Raw genomic sequence first — 19,062 nt, forward strand, 5'->3', positions numbered from 1 at the left:
TGACTCCTGTGAATATTTAAGGGGTTGTTGTTGTATTTTGTGGGGTTGGATTCACACATGCAGAACGTTGACTCCTGCCTGTTGACTACCTCCCTGTACATGACACGAAAGCCAGGGTGAGCAGGCCTCTGAGCTGGTTTCAAGAGTTAAACGCTCTTGAGTTCAAGAGTTAGACTCTGATTCTAATGCTGGCCTTTCTAATGATTACTGGTGCAGCGCTTCATTTCACCTAGATGATACTATCAGTACGTCTCCCAAGGGTATGAAGAAACTGTCTAAGGGCTGGGAGATGGAATAGGGGTTAGGGCATTTGCCTCGCTGTCCCCGGCTTGCCGCCGTCCCCAGCTTCTTCCCCAGCATTGTTACCCCGAGCTGCGTCAGGAGAAATCTCTGAGCACAGAGCCAGGAGTAAGTCCTGAGCATCGCTGGGTGTGGCCCAGCCTGTCTCCTAGGGTTTGAGATACCTGAACAAGACCTGTTGTGACTCGTGCGTTTCCAGCTTCGTCCGGGAGCCTTCCCACTGAGCACTTGCTCACGGCTTCCCGGATTCAGCCGCTGCTCCGTGTGCCCCTCCCTTCCCTCTGTGGGACTTTTACAAAAAGAACATCTTCAAACAGGGCTGGAGCAATAGCACAGCGGGTAGGGCGTTTGCCTTGCATGCGGCCGACCAGGGTTTGAATCCCAGCATCCCATATGGTCCCCTGAGCACCGCCAGGAATAATTCCTGAGTGTAGAACCAGGAGTAACCCCTGTGCATTGCCAAGTGTGACCCAAAAAGCAAAAAAAAAAAGAACATCTTCAAACATACAGTGGATCCCTTCTATGCGCTCTCTCCCTCCAAGTTAGCTTTATCATACCTTTTGGTGACTTTTTGCTTTGCTTATTTTTTATTATTTATTTAAATGTAATTACTTACTTTTGGTGTTTTGGGCCACACCTGGCAGTGTTCCACATAGGGAACTGGGGGTTGAGCCCATGACAGCTGCTTGCAAAGTAAGCGCCCTCCCCACTGTCCTACTGCTCTATTGCCCTGGCTCCTGCTTACTTACTTCCAGTCACTCTTCTCTTCCCTCTACTGCTGCCACTGCCCCCTGGCTGAAATGCAGTTCTCCTGTGCTTCCTCTCAGGCACCAATGACCACCAGACCCTATCAAATAAATCAGCTTCTGATTAGCTTGTGTGTGTGTGGTTTTTTTTTTCTTTTTTTATTTGGAGGAGCCATACCTGGCTCTGCTCAGAGTTTCTCCTGGCAGTTCTGGGGAGACCATGTGGGATTGAACATGCACCCCAGACCCATGAGCCATCTCCCCAGCTTCTCTCTTTTGTTTTTAACTACTTCCTAGTATAACCAACAATTCAATACCACTAATATTTTAGTGGATTTAAAATATCTTAGTTTTGGGGCCGGAGCGATAGCACAATGGGTAGGGCGTTTGCCTTGCACGCGGCCGACCTGGGTTCGATCCCCGGCATCCCATATGGTCCCCCAAGCACTGCCAGGAGCAATTCCTGAGTGCAAAGCCAGGAGTAACCCCTGATCATCGCTGGGTGTGACCCAAAAAGCAAAAAAAAATATATATATATATATATCTTAGTTTTAAATAGAGGTATCCTGAATGTCACGATAAATATTTGGGTCTCCAGTTCTGTTTGCCACTACATATATGGTAATTTCTTTACAAGATTGAATTTTGGGTCAGTTTACTTTCTAGAAAACTTCCTATGTGTCCAGAGAATCTCACCACTGATAATAATGTTTTCTTTTATTGAAGTCCTATTTTTGAAGTCATTTGCTCCTTGCCAGACAACCCCACCTTGGACGTTAGTCCTCTGCCCTGCACTCAGTTCTGAGTATTCCTGTCTGGGTAGAATGTGACAGTCCTTTCCCTTTGTTTCCTCTGTGTCCAACCACACTCCTGGCTGCCGGTGCCTTTCTCCACTGTCGGGGGAGGCCCGGTTCCCCACCTCCTGCCTCCTGCTCCATGGCAGCTCTCTGTTACTACCTCTTTTTTTTTTTTCCTTCGGGGGCTGTGGGGGATGGTTTGTTTTCCGGTCACACCTGATGATACTCAGAGGTTTCTTCTGGCTCTGCACTCAGGAATCACTCTTGGCCGTGCTCAGGGAACCATACAGGATGCCAGGAATCCAACCGAGGTTGGCCCTGTGCAAGGCAAGTCTCCTTCCTGCTCTTCTATCTCTTCAGTCCCCTTCTTTTTGTTTTTGCTTGGGGGCCCACCCAGCAGTGCTCATGTCTTACGTCTGGCTCTTTGCTCAGGGCTTACTCCTGGTGGATCCATATGGGGTGCCAGGGATGGAACCAGCAAGGCAAGCACCTTATCCGCTGGACTGTTGCTCCACCCTCACGACCTCTTCTTTTGAAGATTCCTCGGTCCTGCTTCTATTTGTCCATTGACACTTTTTTGCTCTCTTCTCAGAGTCTGCATTTGGTGGAGGGTCACGTCCCCTGTGGCTTGAGCCCCTCCTCCTGTGCTGTCTCCTTCTCTCTCAACCTTCCCTCCCCAGTCCAAGGCCTTTTGTTCCGTCCAGGTTTTGCCCTCCTCCCTCTGTGGTCTGGTCTCGCAATAGCCTCTTCTGGAAATCTCTTCTCTAGCCACTCTCCAGTGCCCTGGTCTATGTGATGCAACATGAGGAAGGTTGATAATTATCTAATGAGTCCACACAAAGCAGACAGCCAATTAGACTCCCCTTGACACAGAAAGCGCTTCACTTGTTTGGAGCTGAATCCCACCAAGGCCTGCCCCGCATAAAATCTGTGACCCCATCCAAAAGATTGGGGTGACAATAATTGATATTTATCTCATTAGCAAGTGAAAATTTTAGCAGCCTCTCTGGCTGACTGCTGTCTTCCCAAGTAAGAATATTTAAATGACCAGCAAACAAACATGTAAAAGTTTACTTCCTTTGAACTGTTACATGACTGTGAACTGAAATCCAGTCTCAAACAGGAGTTTTTCTGGAAAGTGCTAGTTGTGTTAACGCTCAGCATTTTATTCACAGATCCTTTTGGAAAATGCAGAGCCAACTGAGTGTAACAGCTTTTGTGATGCCAAAGGCCTTGAATTTTTTTTTCTTACCTTGTTATAATAACACAAATCTGAGGAACCGTATGGTATAAAACATAGGTAAGCAGCACTGGTTAGGAGTCGAGTCTGATGCCCGAGGATGGGCCAGCAGGTGAGTTTGTCTTCTTGAGCACCAGCAAAGGCCCCACAAGCACAAAACTCTGACTTCAGCAAAATTAAGTAGTGTTTGGCAAAGTCAACCAGATAGTTTTAAAACAAACAAACAAACAACATATTTTAAAGAAAAAATAGTTGAAGATAGCACAGTGGGTAGGGCGTTTGCTTTGCATGCAGCAGACCCGGGTTCGATTCCCAGCATCCCATATGATCCCGTGAGCACCACCAGGGGTGATTTCTGAGTGCAGAGCCAGGAGTAACCCCTGTGCATTGCCAGCTGTGACCCAAAAAGCAAAAAAAATAAAAAAGACAAAATAGTTGAATTATTTCTTGAAAATCAACAATTCAATGCCACTAATACTTTAGTGAATTTAAAATATCTTAGTTTTGGGGCTAGAGGAATAGCACAGTGGGTAGGGTGTTTGCCTTGCACACGGCCGACCCGGGTTCGAATCCCAGCATCCCATATGGTCCCCTGAGCACCGCCAGGGGTGATTTCTGAGTGTAGAGCCAGGAGTAACCCCTGTGCATCGCCAGGTGTGACCCAAAAAGCAAAAAAAAAAAAAAAAAAAGGGGGGGGTTACTCCTGCACTTCTGCACTCAGGAATCACCCCTGGCGGTGCTCAGGGGACCGTATGGGATGCTGGGATTCGAACCCGGGTCGGCCACATGTTTTAAATATTTTTAAAAATATCTTTATTTTAATATAAATAAAAGTCTGGTGCTGGGGGCACTCCTGGCGTGGTGCTCCAGGTCATTCATTTTGCCACTCAGGGGACTCGGGGCTCCAGCATGCTGGCACTCACACCTTTTGAACTGCCTCCCTAGCCCCAGGTTTTAAAATCTCTTTTGATAAAATTGCTCTATTAATCATGGGGTGTGTCTTTTCTTTGAAAAAGTAAATTAAAAATATTTTTGAAGAAAATTCAGAATTCCCTGAGGAATATTCACTCTAACACAGCCTCTTTCTTTCCATCTTTGACCCTGCTGTTAGTCCTAAAAATGGGTTGTAGTAACCGCCCCCCCCAACAAAGAAATGCAATGGCTTTTTCTTTTTCTTTTCCTTTTTTTGGGGTCACACCCAGAAATGCACAGGGGTTACTCCTGGCTCTACACTCAGGAATTCCTCCTGGTGGTGCTCAGGGGACCATATGGGATTCTGGGAATCAAACCCGAGTCGGCCACATGCAAGGCAAATGCCCTATCTGCTGTGCTATTGCTCCAGCCCCTCATTAACAAAACTTATTGAAAGTTTAATATATTAAACTGTGCTAATATATTTTGGAGTTTACATGAAATAGGTAATGACTACCATGTAAACTTCCCACTTTATTTTTGTATATAAACACTGTGGATTGCAAACTTGTTCATGATAATTTGTTACAGGTATTCAATATTCCAACACCAATTCTGTCACCATTGTTACCTTCCGTCCACCAATGTCTCTAATTTTCCCAACCACCCCTCAAGCCTGCCTTCATAACAGACTCACAATCATTTATTTTATATTGTTTGTTATAAATAAATTACTAACAAAGTGATCAAAAATATTTTATTAGAAGAAAATTAGTGTAACTTGTATTTACCAGAGAGACATTAAGTCTTTGTATAAGGGATTACTAAGATGTTCTTACAGGTTAAGCATTCTATGTTGCTGTTTTGTTAAATGAGATTGGTTGCCTTCTATGTTACATCCCATCCCTCTGGAGTGATGCTACTGGATTACCACTATTGTAGAGTTTGGAGACGTCACTTCAGGAAGTCCAACATTTTTAACTGGGTGATATAGCTTGGAGTTTTTCAACTGGGCAGCAGCTTTGGTGCATTGACGTGACTACCTGGGCTTCCAAAAGTACAGGGAGGTGGGGGGAGGTAGCCCATCCTAACCCCAAGAAAAGCCTGGAGATTTCAGTCACAAAGACCCACTGTAGCACTGTCGTCCCATTGTCATCGATTTGCTTGAGCAGGCACCAGTAACGTTTCCATTGTGAGACTTGTTGTTACTGTTTTTGGCATATCAAATACGCCACGGTTAGCTTGCCAGGCTCTGCCGTGCGGGTGGGATACTCTCGGTAGCTTGCCAGGCTCTCCGAGAGGAACAGAGGAATTGAACCCAGGCCAGCCGTGTGCAAGGCAAACGCCCTACCCACTGTGCTATCGCTCCAGTCCCACATGCCCAAATTTTCAGCAAATTAATTTCTGGGTGAGGCTTGGTCCTAAGGCAATGGAGTCTGGCCTGAGGCATAACAGCAATTTTGCAGTGTGGGAGCAAGTGGCTGCCAAGGTTCTGTTTGGGTGGGTACTTGGCTGACCCACCCCTTCTAAGGTGCCCTGAATATCTTAGCCTGAGTGGGTATATGACAAAATTTTTTTTTGTGGCAAGTTGATCTCTTTCAAAATTTATTTATCATTATCTGAGCAAGGTTGGTAGATGAGCTTACATGACACCAGAGGTGGTTCATGGTTATTGACTGCCAGGACTCCCAGAAGTACAGAGAGCTGAGGGAAGGTAGCCCATCCCAATCCTCAGAAAGCTTAGAGATTTCAAACAAGCACTCTTTTTGCTGAATTGTGGAGAAACATTGATATATGTGGGAAGGGGACTATTTAAGCTCATAGAACTAGTGAAATGAATTGTGAAAAAATATTACAAGATCAGGGATATAGTTTAGCAGTAGAGCATGTGTGAGGTTATGCTTTTCTTCCCCTCAAAAAAAGGAAAGAGATGGCGCATATGCTGCTGAGCCATGTGCTGCTTGCGCCCACGTGGCCGAGCACATGTGTTGCCCGAGCACTTGTGTCGCCCGCATCTCCCCCCTTGAGATGTGTACTTTTATGCTTTCATACTTTTGTGTCTAAAGCTCGGTTATGTGTAGGTGCTTCTTCCACCTTTGGAGAAGCCCACATTCTCCCTTGAGCGCGTTATTCTTACTATTTCTCTCTCCCACTTATCCCTTCCTCCCTCCCTCAGAAACCTCTGAATAACATCTATTTACTTCAAAAAAAAAAAAAAGGAAAGAGAAAGGAAGAAGAGAAATATATAAGAATGCTAAAATTTCTCTTAAAGAAAGGGTTCAAGGACTGGAGAGATAACACAGCTGTTCAGCTGCTTGTCTTGCACACAGCTGGTCCAAGCACTGCATATGGTCACCTGAGCACTGCCAGGGATCACTCCCGAACACAGGGTCAGGAATGACCTCAAAACCCCGTGTGATCCCGAAACCAAGAGAGAGAAAGGAAAGAAGAGGAGAGGAAAGGAAAAGAGTTTTTAGTAAATGTCTTCTTCATGTTTTTCAGTTGTAATGAATGAAATCCAGGCTCTATCTGGTCTCATAGATCTCCAAGATGGGCCAAGAGTTTATTCACACAGAAACCACCTTTGTGAGTGGTGCTCTGGAGATCAAGGATTTCCCTTTAGACTCTCTGGTCTTGGAGTTGACACCCTCCCTCTGCTTCTGTCCAGATTCTTCTTCTCTGGCTCTTGTCGAACAAACACCAAAGGCCCATGGCTTAGGTTGCCAGATCTGGGTGTGGTAGTTGGTTGAGAGAGGCCTTCAGCAAATCTCTGTCTCTGTGCTCCAGTTCCTGAGGAGAATGAGGATAATAATAATGCCAACTTGTAGGAATTGTGCTAAGATTAGATAAGAATGTGTAATAGAAAACAGCTCATTAATTATATAGGAGGGAGAAAGCCCAAAGGGCTGGAGCACGTTCTTGGCTGGATTCTCCCGTGCCATTCTCTCACCCACCCCCACGTGTTGATTGGTGTGCCCCTCCCACCACCAAAAAGAAAATGATAAAATATGTGGTCATTTAAAAAATAATTCATTACTATTTTTATAGATTATTGTGAGTCTGACTTAACTTATTCATTTCGCCGCCTCTCTTGTTTGGAAGTTTGTTTGTTTGTCTTTTGGTGGGGGGCACACTCAGTGGTGCTCCAGGCTTACTCCTGGCTCTATGCTTAGGGATCATCAGGCAGTGCGCAGGGGACCATATGTGGTACCAGAGATTGAACCTGGGTTGGCCAGGTACAAAGCAAATGCCCTACCCGCTGTACTGTCACTATGGCCCCTGACTTAATTTATGAGTCACTCATTGATGCTCTGACCTCAGGCGCCTGACTTTGTTTGCTCGATGTTCCGGGACAGACACACTTCTGTGAGGAACCACAGCTCTATCCTTCAGGCTCCAGCTCATACCATCCTCTCAGTAGCAAGAGAAATCAGTCTTGTGCACTGGCTTCTCTATTTCATCCAGCATCGCTTTCTTTGGCTAGTCTCTTTGTCCTTGCCATTTCATTGGTCCAGGATTTTTTTTTCATGGATTTTTCTATCTTCTCTATCATTTTCCCCATTGTGTCTTTTTGTTTGTTTTAGGGCCGCATCCAGCAGTACTCAGGTTACTCCTGGCTCTGTGCTCAGGGATATGAAGGACCATAGGGAATGCTGGGATAAAGCATTACTCCTGGCTCTGTGCTCAGGGATATGAAGGACCATAGGGAATGCTGGGTCAGCCACACGCGGGGCAAATGCCCTACACGCTATCCTATCACTCCAGCCCTCACGTCTGTTTAGAAATGAAATCATCCTCTTTCAGGAGTTAGTCTCTAAAAATAGCTTACTTTTCCTGTGAGACTTGTGTGAAAGTAATTTCCTTTGTTTTCTTTCAGCATCTCATTTCTCTTCCTGTTGCCTTCTCCTCCCCGTTAGCATGTTCAGCTTCTCATCTCTACATCATCATCTCTACATCATTGCCTTCATCATCCATCTTCTTTGGACCTACCTTTGATTGTGAGCTCCAAGGAAACAGAAGCTTAAACAAGTGTGATATTGGTGTTATATATATATATATAATGTGTGTTGGAGCCACATCCAGCAATACTTAGGGCTTACTCCTGGCTATGTGCTCAGGGATAACACATGGTGAGGCTTGGGGTACCATATGTGGTGCCAGGGATTGAACCTTGGTCACCATGTGCAAGGTAAATAGCACCATACCTGCTGTGCTATCTCTCTGGCCCTGGGAAACAGTCTTGCATGTGAAAGTCTTCCTTGGCCTCCTTTCCTTCGGAGGAAAGTTTGGTGAGTTTGGGGTACGGGGACGTTGGACGAACTGTGTTACGTAGACTCACAGGGTTGAATGGAAGCCTCCTGGCATGCCAAGCACATGCTCAGCTCACCAAGTGATCTCCCTGACTCCATGGGGAAAATCACTGTGCTCAGCTCTTTCTTTATCAGGGGTACGCAGGTGGTTCAGCTTCCCTGAAGACTCTCCCTTTCTCTCTCGCTCTCCCCTACAGGCTGCCTGGGTTGGTGGGCAGCAGCTCTGAGAGACTGCACAGCTTCACACCTCTGGGCTCATGGTGATGCCCCAAAAGACGCTTTGGCGACCTCTTTCTGAGCAGGGACTTCTTCCAGGCAGGCAGCTCCCGCCGGCTGGGCCGGGGTCCCCACAGCAGCCAGCTCCCTGGCCCTGGGCTGGTGCTGTGTCGCGGTCCCAGCTCTACCTGCTCCACTTCTCCAGAACGTCGCCAAATGCTGCCCCTGATCCTTCACATTTAAGGGACCTTTCTCTGGAATCGGCTTTTTTTTTTTTTTTTTGGTTTTTGGGTCACACCCAGCGATGCACAGGGGTCACTCCTGGCTCTGCACTCAGGAATTACCCCTGGCAGTGCTCAGGGGACCATATGGGATGCTGGGATTAGAACCCGGGTCGGCCGAGTGCAAGGCAAACGCCCTACCCACTGTGCTATCGCTCCAGCCCCAATGGAATCGACTTTTCTGAGGCCTTCCTGCCTCCTTTCATCAGTCGGGTTTTCTCATTTCACTTCTCAGGAGCTGCATCACTTTCCCTGGAGGGGTTTCACTGCACCTAGGCTGCCCTTGCCTCAGCACAGGCATCTGCGGACCAGCGTGTCCTAGCCCTGGAGAAAGGGAACCAGAACAAGGATCCTGGGGTCACATCTCTTGCATGTACTCTGTGTACTGCAGTGCATGAGTAGCCCAATCATTTATTATTTTTGTTTGTTCTGCCTCTGACTCAGGAATCACTTCTGGTATGACCGTACATGTGCTGGGTCAGTCGTGTACAAGGCAAACCACCTTAACCGCTGTATTGTCACTCCAGCCCCCTAATGATTTACTTTTGACCTGGAGTGATTCCTGAGCATAGAGCCAGCAGTAAGCCCTGAGTAGAGTCAGGTGTAGTCCCCCGACAAAATACAAAAACAAACATTTATATGATGGCTTTTCTGTGGCTCTGTGGAGATCCCAGCTGGCCGAGGACGTCGGCTTCTGACCCTCCCCAGAAGACACCCCCCTCCCCACACCCCTGGTGAATAAAAAATGTTTTATCCAAAAAAAATTTTATATGATGCTTTCCCCTCAAATGATGCCAAACTGCTTACTTGGCAATGGTGGTCACCATGTTATCAAATGGACAATCATGTCGTTAGTGACTCACATGAGGTGAAGCTCCCAGTAAGAATGTTTTCTTTGAATGTGTGAGGCCCTTGGCTTGAACTTCCCAAAACAAACAACTGCAGTTTATACTTCTTGTTGTGTTTTCAGACAGAAAAGAAAGCCTGGGGGGCTGGAGCAATAGCACAGCAGGTAGGGCATTTGCCTTGCACACGGCCGACCCGGGTTCAATTCCCAGCATCCCATATGGTCCCCTGAGCACCGCCAGGAGTAATTCCTGAGTGCACGAGTCAGGAGTAACCCCTGTGCATTGCCGGGTGTGACCCAAAAGAGGCAAAAAAAACCCCAAACAAACACCAAATAAAAGAAAAGAAAGCCTGGGGCTGGAGTTATTGTACAGTGGGTTGGATTCTGGCCTTTCATGCGGCCGATCTGAGTGTGAGTCCCAGCACCCCATGTGGTTCCTGAGCCTGCCCAGGGTGCTCTGAGTGCAGACCCAGGAGTAAACCCTGAGTATTGCCAGGTGATCCCCCCAAAAAATCAGAAAAGTCACAAGAAAAAAGAAGAAAGAAAGAAAGAAAGAAAGAAAGAAAGAAAGAAAGAAAGAAAGAAAGAAAGAAAGAGAGGAAACAAAGAAAGAAAGAAAGAAAGAAAGAAAGGAAAGAAAGAAGGAAAGAAGGAAAAGAAAGAAAGAAAGAAAGAAAGAAAGAAAGAAAGAAAGAAAGAAAGAAAGAAAGAAAGAGAGGAAAGAAAGAAAGAACGAAAAAGAAAGAAAGAAAGAGAGGAAAGAAAGAAAGAAAAGAAAGAAAGAAAGAAAGAAAGAAAGAAAGAAAGAAAGAAAGAAAGAAAGAAAGAAAGAAAGAAAGAAAGAAAGAAAGAAAGAAAGAAAGAAAGAGAGGGCTGGAGCAATAGCACAGCGGGTAGGATGTTTGCCTTGCACACAGCTGACCCAGGTTTGATTCCCAGCATCCCATATGGTCCCCTGAGCACTGCCAGGAGTAATTCCTGTGAGTAATTCCTCTGTGCATGAGCCAGGAGTAACCCCTGTGCAACGCCGGGTGTGACCCAAAAAGCAAAAAAAAAAAAAAAAAGAAAGAAAAGAATGTCAGTCTAGAGTGGGGACAGCTTAAAGAGCTGGAGACATTCTCTGCATGCTGGAGTCCCTGGTCTCATTCCCTGACAGCATGGTCCCTCAGAGAAGCCTCCAGGAGCAACCCCTGAGCACCAGGACAAGTAGCTCCTGAGTACCTCTAATGTGGTCCAAGAACCAGAAGGAAAAAAGATCACTCCAGGGACTCGAAAGTGAATCTCGGGACAGAGCAGCTCGGATCTTGCGCCAGGCTGATTTCACTGGGGCGCCTCAGACGGGAGCAGGCATTGTCCCTTACCTGCTTCAAATGAACCCCCAGAGGCCACAAACCTCCAGAACCCAATTGTCTTTTTGTCACAGGCTTGTTCCGAGCCCCCCATGCAAGAGAATGAATCCACTGAAAAACCCAGGTATGCGGGACCAGTGACTGAAAGCCCCAGGTCTCAAGAAGCTGGGAATGGCCACCCCTTCTCACCACCCCACCCATCTGGGGTCCTGGTTGTCATGCCTACAAACTGCCTCCGGGTGCCAGAGGTGTCTCTGGACCCTAATTATTTAAAATTTCAGAATTCTAGGAGCATACATCGCATACTTTTTTTTTTTTTTACTTTTTTGTTGAATCACTGTGAGATAGACCCTTATAGACATCCCATACTATTCATCAAAAGCAATATAAAATAATAATGGTGGTGGAAAAATGTAATGGTGGTGGGATTGGTGTTGAAATATTGAATGTAATCAATTATTGTAAACAACTTTATGAACATAAAATTAAAAAATTTTTAAAAAAGAATAAAGGTCACTCCAGCTTTATAGAATGACAATACAAAGTGGATGAAATATAATACAATGCTGAAAAAGGCCTACATACAGATTCACAATACTAAAAATGATAGAATAAGAATCGGAAGAGGGTGAGCATCTTTAATTCTTTTCTACTCCCAAGATAAAATATTGCATTTCCAAAAGAGGCAAGTGCTCCAGAGGTGAGAGTGGGGAACCTGAGTCCACCAGGCAGAGTGGGCAGGTTGTTGGACAGGAAGGTCACCTGAACTGAGAGCAGAAGCAGGAAATGATGAGGGTCTTAAGGTTACTCCACCTGTCAAGGACAGAGCTGGTCAAGAAAATGATGAGTCAGCATTCCCAGACCTAATATTACTGGGAGATCCTGCTTCCTTGATATCACATAAAGCATGAAATTTCTCAGATTAATAAAGTTACTTAATTACCTTCTTTGTTGCTATCACTAAACCTCTACAATTTTTCCAGTTTCCTAGTCTAATCACAGATATTAGAGCTTGAAAACTTAAATTATGCATGCTAACTGCAAACAGATGAAACGTGGTCAGGTTGAAAACCCATGACAATTGGCAGCTCTTTTCAGATCTGCCCTCAGTTAACATCCCTGCCCCAGACATTAAACTCCCGTCTGAACTCTGGCTTCCCTACAGTGTCCCGTCCAGGTGTGCGTGCCTATATTTCTACATCAGCACACATGCGCCTGCTACTATAAATACCTGAAACTGGGGGCTGGAGTGATAGCACAGTGGGTAGGGCATTTGCCTTGCACGTGGTCAACCCGGATTCGATCCCCAGCATCCCATATGGTCCCCTGAGCACCGCCAGGAATAATTCCTGAGTACAGGATTCCTAGCTAGTACTCCTGGCTAGGTGTACCCCCTGTGCATCACCAGGTGTGACCCAAAAAGTATATATAAATAAATAAATAAATAAATGCCTGAAACCCAGAGGTTTGTGTGTCTCAACTCCCCCATGTCCGTTATCACGGTAGCAGCCATAGAATTGGTTCCCAGTGAACATTTGCTTTCCATTTGAAAAGTGGTGAGCAAGTGTTCACTATAAATATATGGGTAAAGAGCCCTTGAAAGTGTTATTTTTTTTTGTTCTCTTCCTTGCTTTCAGGAAATCATCAGTGAATATTAAAGTTCAGTGTTAATGTTCCAGTACTTTTTAGAAGTCCCTGAGTTGTCTCCCACACAAACTAGCCATGCAGAGACAGTTTTTCAGAGTTTGTTATTGCCTTCGAAATAAGGTTTTAGGGGCATAGCTTCTCTGCTTCCCTTCATTGATGCCTAAAATGTAACCATTAGAGATTGATTCATGTGTACATAGAATGGCATTTTCTAGATGCACCTTTAAAATGGCTTTCCCTTGAGTAGCAAAAATCACTGTTTAGGGAACCCAGATGAGTCCTCTGGGAAGCCTGAGACCTATGAACATTTTGAGCTGTTCTGCTCTGAACAGGGGGTACTGCCCACATTCTGCCTGAGATGCAGTGAGACATTACCTGGCACTTGGCATGGCGCTTACTGAGTGCCAGGCTCCATTAATAGTTTTCTTCAACTGTAAAACAGAAGGGTTTTGATTTGGTTTTGGTGCTGGGATCAAATCCAGGAGCTCATACCTGTCAGGTGCCCAGCCCTGAAGGGGAGTGTAGCTCATCCTTGCTCAGGCTGCCTGGTGAGCTGCTCTGTGCCGAGAGTGTACCATCCATCTCCAGTGGCTGCCCAGAGAACTGCCCTGGGCCAGCCTCTTTGAGATCAGCTTTTTTGCATCACAGTTTTTAAACTTTTGGTTTTGTTCTTGGGTTCAGGGGTTGGCTCTGCACTTAGAAATCACTGCTGCCAGTGTTTGGGGGGACCATATATGCTAGGGATTGAATGAGAGTAAGCTGTGTGCAAGACACATGCCCAACCAACTGTTCTACCTCTCCAGCTCCTAAAGAAACATGTTTTTCATGATAAATTGGGCCCACGTATGTCCAGTGAAAAGAAAACTTCCAATTTTGCATGTGCTTCTCAGAAATTCTTTTAGAAAACCCTACCCTAGGAGGGACCTGGACCCCGAAGGCATCCGGGCAGATAGCTCAGGGGTGGGTGGAGCCAGAGTCAGGGCCCTTTCCATTGACTTTCAGAGTAAGTCCGGAGTCTTCTTCACACATCACCAACTGCACCAACCAAGTCCCCTTTCAACACATGTGCACAAGTCCTTCATGAAGCTCATGCCTCAAGAGGCACGGCCGCCTCACAGCACAGTGCCAAGCAGCCTGTCCTACCACCCTGCGTCCTCAGAAGCCGCCACTCTCCCTGAGAAGAAACCACCCTTAGCAGCTCAAAGAGAAGCCTAAAGAGAAGCTAGAGAGACACAGCAGTGAATCCTGGAAGATTTCTCCAGACCCCATACCAAGTCAAGTTCACCAGGGAACCTCAGATGGAGCGGGTGTGCCCTCTCTGCCCACTCCAGATGAGTGGCCATGAGCATCCAGAAGCAAAACCCAGGTGCTCGGGTTCAGGGACTAAGACTCCAGGCCACATGGCGGCAGCGGAGATGGAACGTTCCTTCCGGGCCCCCCACCCACTTGGGGTCCGGCTGTCATGCCCACCATCTGCTTCCGGGCAACATCTAAGGGCATCAACAGCCTTGATCCAGAGACCCCCAAATGAATCTCAGAATGGATTAGCTCCCTACAGAGATGTCTCTGGACCCCAACCATTTACAATTTTAGAATTCCAGAAGTGCGTGGCCACTCTCATGATACTCATAATAAACAATAGAAAATGAATTATTTAGCATCCGTCCCTGGCAGGCAGGCTTGAATGGTGGTAGGAAAATTAGAAATAATGGTGATGGGAAGGTGTAATGGTGGTGGGATTGATGTTGAAATATTGAATGTAATCAATTAATGTGAACAACCTTATGAAAATAAAATTTTAGAAAAAGAGAAGCTAGCGATAGTGCATGGATTAATGTGTACACGTGGGCGACTGAGGTTCAACCTCTGGCGCCGAATATGGTCCCGAGTCCCTCCACAAGTGATCCCTTAGGCAGGGCCAGGAGTAAGCCCTGAGCACTGACATCGTGGCCCAGGAACCCTGACCCCCACTCTTCCACCCTCCCAAACATTTTTAAAAAGAAAAGCTTAAAGGCTTTTCTTGTAAAACACATTTAAATTCTTAGTCAAGAGCTCTCATTCCCACAGGTTCTGTCTGTGAGAAGAGAAATGAAGGCTTTTGTGTGCCTGTGGAGGGGATACACCCAGCCACCGGCATGGCTTCCTCCTGGCTCTGCACTCAGAAATCACTCCCGGTGGTGCTCAGGGGCCAAATTAAATATAGGGGATTGAACTTGGGTCTGACGCGTGCAAGGCAAGAGCCCTACTTGCTGTACTATCTCTCCAGCCCCAGAAGACTTCTTTTTTAATTGTTAAAGATTTTTTATAAGAATTAAATGAAAACAATACATTAAAAAATGATCCTCACTATTGAAATACAAATAAAACCCTGCATCTTATTCCACAGTTTCCATCCTTGAGCATTCGTTCATTTATCAGCAAGTGTGTATCCAGAGGCTTTAGAGACAGAAGGGCTAGAGGGAGGGGAGGAAGGCTGAGAGGAAAGAAGAAGCAATAAATTTCAAGTGAGGGTGTGGGAGAGAGCAAAAGGGGTAGGCATGCTTGCACTAAAGTGGCAGGGTGCTGGCCTCCAGCGCCCAGGGAGACTAAAAAATAGCACTGTAGCACTGTCATCCCTTTAATCATCGATTTACTCGAGCGGGCGCCAGTAGCATCTCCATTTGTCCCAGCCCTGAGATTTTACCATTGTAAACTTTATGCCCTCTCTCCGTGGATGCGGCACGCCGGCTGGATGTCCTTGGGCATTATGGTGATGCGCTTGGCGTGGATGGCGCAGAGGTTGGTGTCCTTGAAGAGCCCCACCAGGTGGGCCTCGCAGGCCTCCTGCAGCGCCGTGATGGCCCAGCTCTGGAAGCGCAGGTTGGTCCTGATGTCCTGCGCGATCTCGCGCACCAGCCTCTGGAACGGCAGCTTGCGGCTGAGCAGCTCGGTGGCCTCCTGGTAGCGGCGGATCTCGCGCAGCGCCAGGATGCTGGGCCGGTAGCGGTGCGGCTTCTTCATACCGCCCGTGGCCGGCGCGCTCTCACGGGCTGCCTTGGTGGCCAGCTGTTTGCGGGGCGCCTTCCCCCGGCGCCTTCCCGCCGGTTGATTTGTGCGCCGTCTGCTTACTGCGAGTCCTCTCGTCCTTCCCAACTCAGCTGGAGACCCCTTCAGGGTTAGGGAAATGAGACCCACTTTTGCTACTGTTGTTGGCATATTCAGTACGTCCTGGGTAGCTTGTGGGTGAGATACCCTCGGTAGCTTGCTGGGCATTCCGGGGGCTGGGGGGGGGGGGATGGAGACTAAAAAAAAAAAAAAAAAAAAAAAAAGAAATGAGGCTTGGAAAAGCAAAAATGAACATGGCTGTTGGACTTGGAACCTGGGAGCAAACCTGAGGTATCCAGGTAGACTGTACAAAAATCATTCAGTTTTGTTTCCTGAAACTCTCTCAAGCATCCACCCAAAATGCTAAACCCTGGGATTGCCAAGATTCAGCTCCTGCTCCTGTTTAATGGAGAAAAGAAACATAAACAGTAATAGTATTAATATGATGGGTCTACTAGCATAAATTTTCACAAAGGTTTATAGGCTTAATTTAGTTCATAAGTTTATAAATTATGAAAGTAGAAATAATGATATAGAATTATTTTAAAAGTTTATAAATTATGAAGTCATGACATTTATAAAGGCTTATAAGTTAATCCCACAAAATGCAAAAGCATAGTAGAAGGATCAAGGAAAATTCTTTTGATGAGGCAGTTGTGAGAGGGGTCAGAGGTCAGTTTGATGGGATGGTGGAGAGTGTTCAAGGAAGCTTGTTGGAGACACATGCATATCTGTGGTAAAAACACTCCTGTCCTGTGAGATGCAGGTGGGTCATACAGGTCCCTGGGCTGGCAGGGACTCTCTCTAGATGGTTCTTATGTTCCATGCAAAGGACCTAGAGGAACTTATCTCTGAAGATAGGCAACTGTGTTAGAGTTTGAGCAAGAAGCTGATGGTATCTGGGTTGTACTTTTTTTTTTTTTTTTGCTTTTTGGGTCACACCCGGCGATGCACAGGGCTCACTCCTGGTTCATGCACTCAGGAATCACCCCTGGCGGTGCTCAGGGGACCATATGGGATGCTGGGATTCGAACCCGGGTCGGCCTCGTGCAAGGCAAACGCCCTACCCGCTGTGCTATCACTCCAGCGCCCTGGGTTGTACGTTTTAAAAAATTTATTTTAATGCAAACTAAAGCCACAAATGTTGCTACAACTATAGAGTTGAAGTTGATTGGCTAACAAAGCCCCAATATTAAGATCAGTAAGCATAAAAAATAAATTTTTTATGTGAAAATTCTTATATTTGATCACAAGGCTAAGTCCTTGTCTAAGGATTACACTAAGCTGTTTGTTGCTAGTTAAGCCTTCTGTGTTGTTTTTATTTCTTGAGCTTCGTTGGCTTCTACATTATGTTCCCATCTAATTCAGTGTGTCTGTACTGGGATGTCAGAATTGAGGTATCCAGGGGGGCCCAGAGGCTTCAGGATCTATGGTCTGGGCCAGTGAGTTGACAAGGCAGCAGATATGACAGGTGGGAATGATTACCAGGGCTTTCAGAAGTACAGGGTAGGGTGGGGGATGCTCCCCACCCCAACTCCAAGAAGACCCCAGAGTTCTAGCATTGGCACTGGGGTACCTGAAACTATTCACAGTTTGGCGTTTCTATAGAGAATATTCGTGAAGCTGCAGTAGAGGGTTTGGGTGTGGCTGACGGGGCTTTGGCATGGCAGATATTTAGCTCACCTGCTTCCAGAGTTTCCAGCTGTGGGGACCCACGTTTCCATACATTTTAACTGCTTGGAGATTTAGTCAGGAACCAGTAGAGCAGGGCCAGGGTGAGTCGCCAGGGCAGTGGCTGAGGGAGGTGGGCCAGTTTGCGTGTTTGAAAGATCCCTGTGGCATCTCCGTGGAAGCTCTGCCATGAAAGGGGCAGCAGAAGCAAAGCCATACCTGCACATGAGTAGATAGAGTGAGCCACTTTGGGCTTGTCAAAGCTAAGATGAACTTCCCCTTGGAAGGCAGCGATGCTGGGAAGGTGTGAGTGTGTGAGAGATCCCGGAGGATGGAGCTGCAGCTCACGGCTCTCTGCGCCTGCCTTGCGAGTCAGGCCCTAAGGAGCAGACGGCAGTTTCTGTGACAAGGGTTCATGGAGAGGGTTTTGGGGGAATGGTCAAGACTTGAGGGTGCTTTTGTGCCCAGGGCAGCAGAATATGAGCATGGTTTTGAGCAATGTCGAGAACTCGTAGGCAAAAAAAGAGAAAATGACTTAGTCAAACACACATTAAGAATTCCTTTGGAAAGTGGAAATCATCTGCCACATAGGCAGGGGGAGGGGTGGGATGGGGGGCATACTGGGGTTCTTGGTGGTGGAAGATGTGCACTGGTGAAGGGATGGGTGTTTGATCATTGTATGACCGAGACTTAAACTGGAAAGCTTTGTAACTGTTCTCACGGTGATTCAATATATATATGTATATATATTGGACATATATATATATACATATATATATATAATTCTTTAGGGGGCTGGAGAGATAGTACAGCAAGTAGGGCATTTGCCTTGCACAGGGCTGACACAGGATCGGTTCTAGCATCCCATTTGGTCCCCCCAAGCACTGCCAGGAGTAATTTCTGAGTACAGAGACAAGAGTTATCCCTGAGCACAGCACAGTGTGATCCCCCCCAACCCAAAACCCAAAACCCCCAAACCAAATCCCAAACCCCAAATTCCCTGGCATGTCAGAGAGAAAGTTAAAAGGCTAGAGCACGTACCTGGCATGAAGAGGCCCCAGATTTGATTCCTGACCCCACTGGGTCAAGCAGTGCTGGGAGTAGCCTGTGAGCCCCACTGGGTTTGGCTCAAAAACTGAAAAAAAGCAAAAAAAAAGAAAAGAAAACTGGGAGGGGGGGTGAGGAGCTAGTTCAGTGGTTAGGACCGCACGCTTTGTGCAGGGTCCAAGTTTGGTCTCTGCACCACAGGCCCACCCGAACCCCCTTCAGAAACTCAACTCCCAGGCCTGGTTGACTGAGCAACTCCTGGTATAGCCAGAAATGTTTATTATTTTTTTAAATGAAGAGGAAGGAGGAAGGGAGGAAGGAAGGAAAGAAGGAAAGCCAGGGACGATGCGCCCACGCTGCTCCCCTTGTCAGCCCTGACTTGGGCTGGTCTTTATCACAGAAAAAGAAACGAGGCTGGACGTTCTGTTTTGTTTGTCTTGTTTTGCTTTGTTTTGAGGCCACACCTGGCAGCACTCAGGAATCACTTCCGGCAGCCTTGAGGATGACATGGGCTGCTGGGAATCAGACCCAGGCCAGCTGTGTGTGTGCAAGGCCAGCACCCTGCCTGCTGTGCTATCGCTCTGAGCACAGTGGACTTTTAAACACAAATCCTGT

The 19,062-nt window shown here is 46.8% G+C and overlaps 1 pseudogene; it reads right to left on the reverse strand.

The window, feature by feature from the left end:
- Window positions 1-15,339: 15,339 nt before the first annotated feature.
- Window positions 15,340-18,448, reverse strand: LOC101547261 (histone H3.1-like; annotated as a pseudogene).
- Between the last annotated feature and the right edge of the window lie 614 nt (window positions 18,449-19,062).

The sequence above is a fragment of the Sorex araneus genome, chromosome 2, assembly GCF_027595985.1.
Source record: "Sorex araneus isolate mSorAra2 chromosome 2, mSorAra2.pri, whole genome shotgun sequence".
NCBI lineage: Eukaryota > Metazoa > Chordata > Mammalia > Eulipotyphla > Soricidae > Sorex > Sorex araneus.